Source organism: Tasmannia lanceolata, unplaced genomic scaffold, assembly GCF_043159265.1.
Source record: "Tasmannia lanceolata isolate RefF3 unplaced genomic scaffold, GAP_Taslan_0.1 ptg000003l, whole genome shotgun sequence".
In the NCBI taxonomy this organism is placed as follows: domain Eukaryota; kingdom Viridiplantae; phylum Streptophyta; class Magnoliopsida; order Canellales; family Winteraceae; genus Tasmannia; species Tasmannia lanceolata.
The window spans coordinates 48,279,190-48,287,999 of NW_027518680.1; the positions used below are offsets into that span (position 1 = coordinate 48,279,190).

The 8,810-nt window shown below is 39.8% G+C and overlaps 1 long non-coding RNA gene across 1 annotated transcript; it reads right to left on the reverse strand.

Annotated features, from left to right (window-relative positions):
- Window positions 1-449: 449 nt before the first annotated feature.
- Window positions 450-2,988, reverse strand: LOC143862681 (uncharacterized). The gene is made up of 2 exons (XR_013240429.1): window positions 2,793-2,988; window positions 450-841 (listed from the first exon to the last, which is right to left on the reverse strand). It is a non-coding gene; the product is annotated as an uncharacterized LOC143862681 (long non-coding RNA).
- Window positions 2,989-8,810: the final 5,822 nt, after the last annotated feature.

Below are 8,810 nucleotides of genomic sequence, written 5' to 3' on the forward strand. Positions count from 1 at the left end.
CTAGGATCAGCCTATGGAAATTATTTTACAGGCATAACCTATTTATGTTGTGTTCCATCACATGGACGGTTTAGATCAACCTATGATGTGGTCTGTACAATTCTTTCTCGGCCCGTGCATCGCACGGGGTTTTTTGCTAGTCTAGATAAAGGAGTTAATAATTTTATTTCCAAATGAATGAAGTTAATAATTTATTTTGATTATCCTAAAACAAACCATCTCAGTGAATGGGGAACGTATCATTATTATTCTTTCAGGGAATGATTCCTTTCGCCGCTAACTATTACCGGAGAAAACAGCTTCCTCAGATGAACTAAATGAAAAGTGATCCCTTTGTGGCTGTTCTCTCTTGCAAAAGTCATCCGGGAAATGTGTTTCTTCAAAATTCCCTAGCAAGTCCTACATATTTCTATTGTTATATGCACCTCGTGCCTCTTAACAGTAGCATGAGAGACAGGGATGGAGAGATTTATATTAAGAAAACCATTACATTATTTGTAGATGATCAAACTGGCATGTTATTTTGCAAGACACTAAGATGTGTCCCTCAAATTCATGCCTTATTTCATAATTACATAAGGCAGTACGGTACGCGTAGAAATGCAAGGGTGTCAGTTGTGTGGCTTGGCTTCGGTTTCCTCAGTGGAAACCTGCCCGTCCATGCAGCATCTGCAACCATAGCTACCGCAGCAATGGCAACCTCCTCCACCATGTCCATAGCCTCCTCCTCCTCCTCCATGTCCATAGCCTCCACCCCCACCATGTCCATAGCCTCCACCACCACCACCACCATGTCCATAGCCTCCACCCCCACCTCCATACTTGGCATCCTCCACACCATCTGTATTTTAAAGCATAAAAGGGTTACATGTATCCAAAAGAAGGCGGTCATCTATATCGAGAAATATACGTGGTCCTATCACCATGAGGGAAATCGTTGTCAATGAAAATAAATGACTACAATCGTTATCAGCACAACCAGTCAACCATGATATTGTCTCTGTCACATACATTGTCTCTTAGTATTTAAATACCTGTCAAAATCATGTCACAGTTCGCAAAGAGCCATCTCAACTCACATAAAAAGACAAAACAGGCTAGAACCACGCATATAAAAAAACTTTGTAGTGCAGATATCATTTTCTTATTTAAAATGGGCAATAAATTGAAGCTATTGATATTTGCACTGAAAAAAATAAACTGAAGCTATTGATATTTGCACTCCCATGTTTTGATAATTGCAATAATTCATCTTGTCCTTCATTATTTAAACAACTGTAAAAAGCTATTACACTTTCCAAAAAGCACTCCGAAGACATCTAGAAAATAGAAGACAACATTAGTTTGTGTAATTATTACAACATGGTGGTGCCGTAGCCTAAATTGTCCAAATCCCCTTTATTGTCTCGCATTTTCACTGAATATTTGGGTTGCAACTTGGGTAGGGCGTGTCGGATTGTCCGAAACCCTAACCTACTCAAGAATTATCTCGAGTCGGGTAGGGTATAATTTTTTAACAGGAAGACCTAAGATTCGTAAACCTAATCCTACCCAAGATAGTTTCTCGGGTCATGTCGGATTTTCATTTTTTAGCGTAGGTTATTGACCAATTTTAAAGATTGTAGGAAAAAAACAAATCTTAACACCAAAAATCTCTAAATTTATATCATCAAGTATAAATTTAAGGACACTATTTTTACGTAGCGGACATGATCACCTCAATAAAAACAATTATATCAATATATTGGAAAATAATTTGCCATGTTACTCAAAAGATATTTAAGAAAGTCACAGTACACCCATATGAGTCGGGTCGGATTTTGGGTTTTTTTTTTCCTTTAAACCTGGCCCTACCCAAGATTGAGTTAGGTTTTCAATTTAAAACCCGACCCTACCCAAGACCCATGATTTCTAAACCTGACCCATATTACTTTCGGATTGAGTCGATGCGGGTCGGGTAAAACCCGACCAAAGTTGCAGCCCTACTGAATATGCCTAATCAGTTAAAATATATTTAGGCCAATGATATTCCCACTAGAATGTTTTCAGAATGGGCATAATCACCTTGTCTTGTAGTATTTAACCAGCTGTCCAAGGGTTATTATAGTTCCCAAAAGGCGCACAACAGCCAATCAAATAGTTAAAGACGAAGGCAGTGGGCATCATTATCAAAAGATTGCGGTGCAAACATCAGTAGCCTATATTTAAAAAAAAAAAAATTAGATACAATGGTCATCTTACGTAGCAAGTGACCGAATATGCACTGAAGGCAGGAAAAAGAAGCAATATAAATCAGTCTCCAAGTAGTTTACGTGACAGATTTATAAAAATCGCCAAACAACTCTACAATCAAGAAAAATATTCAATCAGATTATGAAAAACTGCGTAAAACATGCGGATCCATGAAATTTTTAAAATAATTTCACTAAAATTTGCGTTTTAGCTTACTCCCAACAAACACACACTCTTTATGTCTCTCTAAAATATGGAAACTATTATGATTTTGGAAACATCGAATGAAACCTACTAAATAATCTCAGTCTTTCACAAAAGAGTGAAATTCTGATGTCTAGGAGACTCTGTTACAAAGCATGTAGTTAAGAAAACTTAATGTCATCCCTTCACTAAAGAGTGAAAGGCTGATTTCTAAGGGATGCACTCAGTAGCGAGGAAGGTGAAACACTCCCTAAAATTTTAGATGTTTCGTTCCTATGAAAACAAATTAACTTTATTTGCATATAGACTATAGAGATTTAAAAACTGGGAAGGCAAGTGAAAGATTGTAAACGCACCCTTTTTCACTTCATTAGTTTCCTCAGCTAGTTCTCTAGCTGCCACCTCCGAGGAGATGAGCAGGAACGTAGCCAAGAAAATACCCAAAACGAATAGAGTCTTAGAAGTCATTTTCTTACAAACACACTTTGAAAAAGGATGAGTAGAGCAATACCTCCTTACCACTATTTATAAAATAATTAGGAGAGAGGGAGACAGAGGTGGGAGACGTAGCCACGTATGAGTGTGGCATTTTCCATTAATTGGATGGCATTTCTGGCCCACCATTTAGGTGGCTATTGGCTATTAGTCTTGACTGAGCCCAATCTTATCTCTTTGTGGATAATGCTAGCAATGGATGGTATCAATCATTCTATATGGAGTCTCTGGCGGCTACCACTCGCTCCTGTACTTTCTAAATATGGGATTTACCGTATGGGTTGTCCTTGCTTTGTATAAGGTTTTTTCCATATACGGTGTCTCTGTGATGTATATTATCCACCCATATGCAAGAATGGGTAAGAGATAAGATATAATGTAGGTCAGATTTCTAACTTTTCTATTGCATTGGGACCAACACATGTCGGTCTAGTTGTATCTCAACACTCCCCTCTTACTACTTAAAGAGCCTGAAAAAGCCTCTACTTCCTTACCAAAGATCACAATCTGCAAGAAAAAAGCAACAGACTGAGTAGATGTGTGAGAGAGGGGGAGAGAGAGGGCATGACCCCTCTTTTTTAGAGGACCTACCCTAAGGCAATAGCTCTAGTACCATGTGAAACAACCAACCAACCTTTGGACTGATCGTGGTTTTGAGCATTTTGCATTATTAGCGAAGACTGATAATGCAAAATGCCCCTTGCATGGTTTCTTAATGATTTGATCATGCATTTTGTGTTATTAATCATATTTCTGTGATTAATAATACAAAATGCCCCTATGGTATTTATTCCTATAGTCAAGAGAAAGCTAAATACAAAATGCCCCTAGTGTATTTATTCCTATACAAAACAACCAATCATTGATGTGTGATTTGTTGAAGATAAAATGGGAACTCAAGAATCTCTTTTGTGAAGAACCCTTGAGAGAGATGAACACACTTCAAGAGAGAAGAGGTTTTTTTCTCTTTTTTCTTTTTTTTTTCTTGGCGGGAGAGAGAAAAAGAACGAATTTGGATTTTTTTTTTAAATTCTTCCTATGATTGTTTGCTTTGATTTTTATACAAAAAAGCTAGGGTTAAGAGAGAAATAGTAGTTTCCAATGTGAGAGCTCCCATTTCTGGCTTGTTTCCAATTTTTCCCTCTTGCTTTCTTTCTTGTTTCCAATTTGGATTTGATTCCAATCTTAATTTCTTGTCAATCAAAACATGCTATTCTCATTCCACATTGCTTATTTGGAAGAAAACCTTTTTAAGCAATCATTCATCTTTTCCTTCTTTTCTTTTTTTATTCTTTTAACAAATATGATGTCACCATTGTGACATCATCAATGTTGGGTGCTCAACTCATGTGGGTCAGCTATGTGAGGCGCCCACCATGGTGGTTGACCCATATGGGTGAACCCACATGAGCTTCATCTTTGCGAGCTTTAGCCCAATGGGTCATTTCACACGGGTTTCGGATTTTCCGTAAAAATTCAATAAATCTTTCTAAATTCAACATTTTATATATGGACCCAACCCATTTATAGTGCATCCCTCATACATGATCGGACCATCTTTTTTGGAAAATAACTTTTAGGACCAAAATGCCCCTATTTGACTGTTAGACATCCAAATGCGACCAAAATACCCTCAGATTGGTTCATTCACCCCTAAAGGGAAAAATTAAAAATGAAAAGTCATTGTCGTCAAATTTCAAAAATAGAAACTTTTAAAATTGGGTCCTTTCGGTGAGCAATATTAAACAGGATCATTTGGTATCCCCTGAAAATACTCAAAATGCCCTCAACACTAGAATTTTCAAATTAAGCGAAACCCCTGAGAAATTCTAAATTTAGCAGGTTTTCCAAAATTCAGGAAATCATTCATAATCTCTCAGACATATTTCGGGGATCAAAAGAATGACACAAGAAAAGACCAAATTACCCCGAGGCACTAGAATTTGGCGAAACTAGGGAAAACCATGAGAAATTCCAAAAATAGCAGATTTCTGAAAATTTATGAACGGACTCAAGATTTCTTAGACACAACTTAAGGCCAAATATGATATATTGGAAATGTCTAAAATACCTCTGAAGTGCAAGACTAAGAGAAAATCTTCAACGATCTAAATTTAGCAGGTTTCCCAAATCTTACGAAATTACTCCTAATCCATCAGCCGTACCCTCGAGATGTTTTTGGATATATGAGAAATGATTGAAATATCCATAAGATGAAGTAAATGTGGAAGCCCCATGAGTTTCCAAAAATAGCAGCTTTTTCAAAATTTGTAAAATCACTCAAGATTTCTCGAATATAACTCGGGGGTCAAACGAGACACATTGGGAATGACCAAAATACCCCTGTAGTGTAAAAATGGGCAAAAATGAGGAAAACCCTAAAAATTCTTAAAATAACAGGTTTTTTTCAGTTGGTTGGAAACTTGAATATTCATCTTCTAGATACCATTGGAACACCCTAGAAACCTTTAGGATCGCGAATCAACTTCAGAATTCCTTCAACGAGGCAAAATCTACCCTAAAATGCACAGATGCTTAATCCTAGGTGGAATATGGACTCGAAACTTGACAAACTACCAAATCTTTTGCTTTTTAAAGTATAACAAAATGGAGGTGTCTACACCTTGCCTAGACACCATCCACCCCCTATGACCCATCTATGGTCGGTAGTCATACACGTCTTTATTATGATAAGCCATATAGGTCATACCGCCCCGAGAGCACTCGGCCCAACGGAGATGCATTTGTCAATCCAATGGTCAGGCCAGCGTCAAAAAGTTAACTTCTGGGTTGCCACCTCAAGAACAACACTAATGGCCATCCTTTTCATAGTGAATCCGGCATCCCATGCATGGTCACTCACGATCATTGGTGGGTCCAACACTGGACCTGCTTAGTCAATTTCATCCATATGATTCACTACTATATGCATTCATGAAAATGATCATTATTGGGGTTAATGACTGAGCGCTACTAAACATGCATTTCCTTGTACAACATGCACCCGTTGTTTACTAGGTCCATTTATAAGCACCGTTTCGTATAAATTTGAAAAAGTTTATTGAAAATCAATATCTCATTACACTAATTCAGTTAAGTATTGTTATTCTACAACATTACTTTATGATCCATTTGGGTCTTTGACAATGAAAAACAAAGAAAATTCGAATAGAAACGAGTAGGGTTAGAATAACTTTCACCATGGCCGCACCTCCAACCTTTTCAATCCGACAAATCTGTGGTTCTTTCCCAAGCACAGTGATGACTCAGAAACGCCTCTTGTTCTTCTCTTCCTTCACCTCACCACTAGGCTCATGGGAAACCTTTCCTTTTTAACGTGAGTACTCTCAAGAAGACTGGAAATTGTGGTAAGAGGAAGATGGACCAAGAGTCTCTATTTATAAGAGAAGAAACCACCCATAGAACTTTCCAATCCCATCAATTTTTGTTTCGCATGTTTAGGACAAAAATTAGCAAGCCTCTAGTTCTTAAATTGAGCCCCAAATCCTTCCCAAACTTAGGTGATTAGTTGCAAAAGTTAAGAGTAGCCTTAATGTGAGGCCACACACAAGGTTAGTATTTTTTAAGATAGAAAAATATTCTAGACTCGATATGTTGCCTTTGAAGTGACCACCAAGTGAGTATTATCAAGGGTGTAAACTCTAAGAGTAATATGCTCATAAAGACCTCTTTGGTCAACTCACTTTAGGGTTATCCATTCTCATCCGGAGAGTACTAATGAGTGTCCTGAACGATCATATGAAAAGTTTATCAGCTACATTCACAGCCTCCTTTACATTCCAAGTCAGAAGAAGTGTCTCAGATTGCGGTCAAGATGGAGTTCTTAGACTAATACTATTAGTGCACTCCCCCTATTCACAAGTTTCCTTCATATGTGAATTTAGTGGGCCCGGAAGGTGAAATAGTCAATGGCGACATATATCATTTGGTGTCTTCTGGTAGATGTTTGAAAAGGGCCCAGAAGGTCCATCCCCCACATGGAGAATGGGATGGGGCTGGCAATCGACTTGTATGGAGCTGCAAGTAGACGCGGTACCATTTCAAATTTTGACATTATTCACATCTCTTGACGAATTCCACCATGTTTCGAAGTCGAGTAGGCCAAAAGTAACCCCGGCAGAGTATTTTGTGTTCCAGCATCTTGTCCCCCGAGTGGTCTCCATAGATTCCTTCATGAACTTTCCCCATGGCTAGGTCGGCTGTGGTAGGTCCAAGACATTTGAGCAAGGGCCACGAGAAAGAGTGTTTGTAAACTGGTTATCCATCACGTAGTGAGTGGACCTAGCAATCAGTCAGCGAGCTTCTTTCCGATCCTGTAGGAGCTCGCCATTTTCCAGGTAACGGAGGATCAGATCCATCCAGCTAGGTTCATTTTGTATTTGGTGGACCTCCTCTCTTTCGATACTCGGTCGGGAGAGGATCTCATTGTAGACATTGCCCGAGTCGATGGTCCCTGATGACGCCGTCTTGGAGAGGGCGTGGGCCCGAGCATTCATGATCCTTGGAATCTGTATGATTTCAACTTTGGTAAAGATGAATATCACACTCTCCACCTTCTCTAAGTATTTCAGCATCCTTGGTTCCTTGGCTTCATGGTGACCGTTCACTTGACCGACGATGAGTTGCGAATTGCTGTGAACTTTTAGTCGGTTGGCATTTAGCTCGGAGGCAAGGGCAATCCCAACGAGGAGAGCCTCTTATTCTGCTTCATTTATGGATGCCTTGAAATCCAATTTTAGGGTGTATTCCACTAAAAATTTGTCGTGATCGGTAAAAACCATGCTGGCTCCGCTTCCTCCTGCATTGCCCTAGCCATCTACATACAGCATTCAGGGATATCAGACGGTTGGTTGCTCCTGAACAGGATCTTTGTGGTTAGAGCATCCGACCCCCAAGAGTCTTTTGTCGACCCTGTACCTTCTACCACGAAGTTTGCTAGTACTTGGGACTTGATGGTGGGACGTGGCTTTACACAGATATCGAACTCCAGTAGCTCTACCACCCAATTGATCAGTCGGCCGGAGGTGTCTAGCTTTTGCAGTATTTTTCAGAGGGGTTGGTCGGTGAGGACAATGATCATGTGTGCCTGGAAGTAGGGTCGGAGCTTTCGGGCGGAGATGACCACGGCAAAGGAAAACTTCTCTAGCTTTTGGTAACGGGTTTCTGCATCATGGAGGACCCGGCTTACATAGTAGATTGATTGTTCTGTCTTACCTTTCTGTTTTACGAGTACAGAACTTACTACAGCTAGGTTTACTACAAGGTAAAAGTACAAATCTTCACCTGGCATCGATTTAGAGAGCAACCGAGGGGATTGGAGATAGTCCTTCAACTGTTCGAAGGTTGCTTGACAGTCGTTCATCCATTGGAAATCTTTTACATATCATAGTGCCTTGAAGAAAGTTAGGCATCGCTCGGCCAACTTTGACATGAATCTGCTGATGGCGGCGATCCTTCCTATTCATCTCTTGACCTCTCGGACTCCTTCGGGAGGGGCCATGTCTAAAATGGCTTTGATTTTTTCTGGGTTGGCTTCAATTCCTCGGTTGACCATGAAACTAAGGAACTTACTTAAGATCACCCCAAAGGCGCATTTCGAGGGGTTGAGTTTCATTCGGTTCGAACGGAGCACCGCGAAGGCCTCTTCAAGGTCAGCGATGTGGTTTCTGGCTTCGAGACTCTTTACAAGCATGTCCTCGACGTAGACCTCCATATTTCGACCGATTTGATTGGCGAAGATCTTATTGATGAGTCATTGGTAAGTGACTACAACGTTCGTGAGACCAAAGGGCATTACTTCGTAGTAGAAGAGCCCTTGGTCGGTGATGAATGATGGTTTTGGAATGTCGGGACCATAC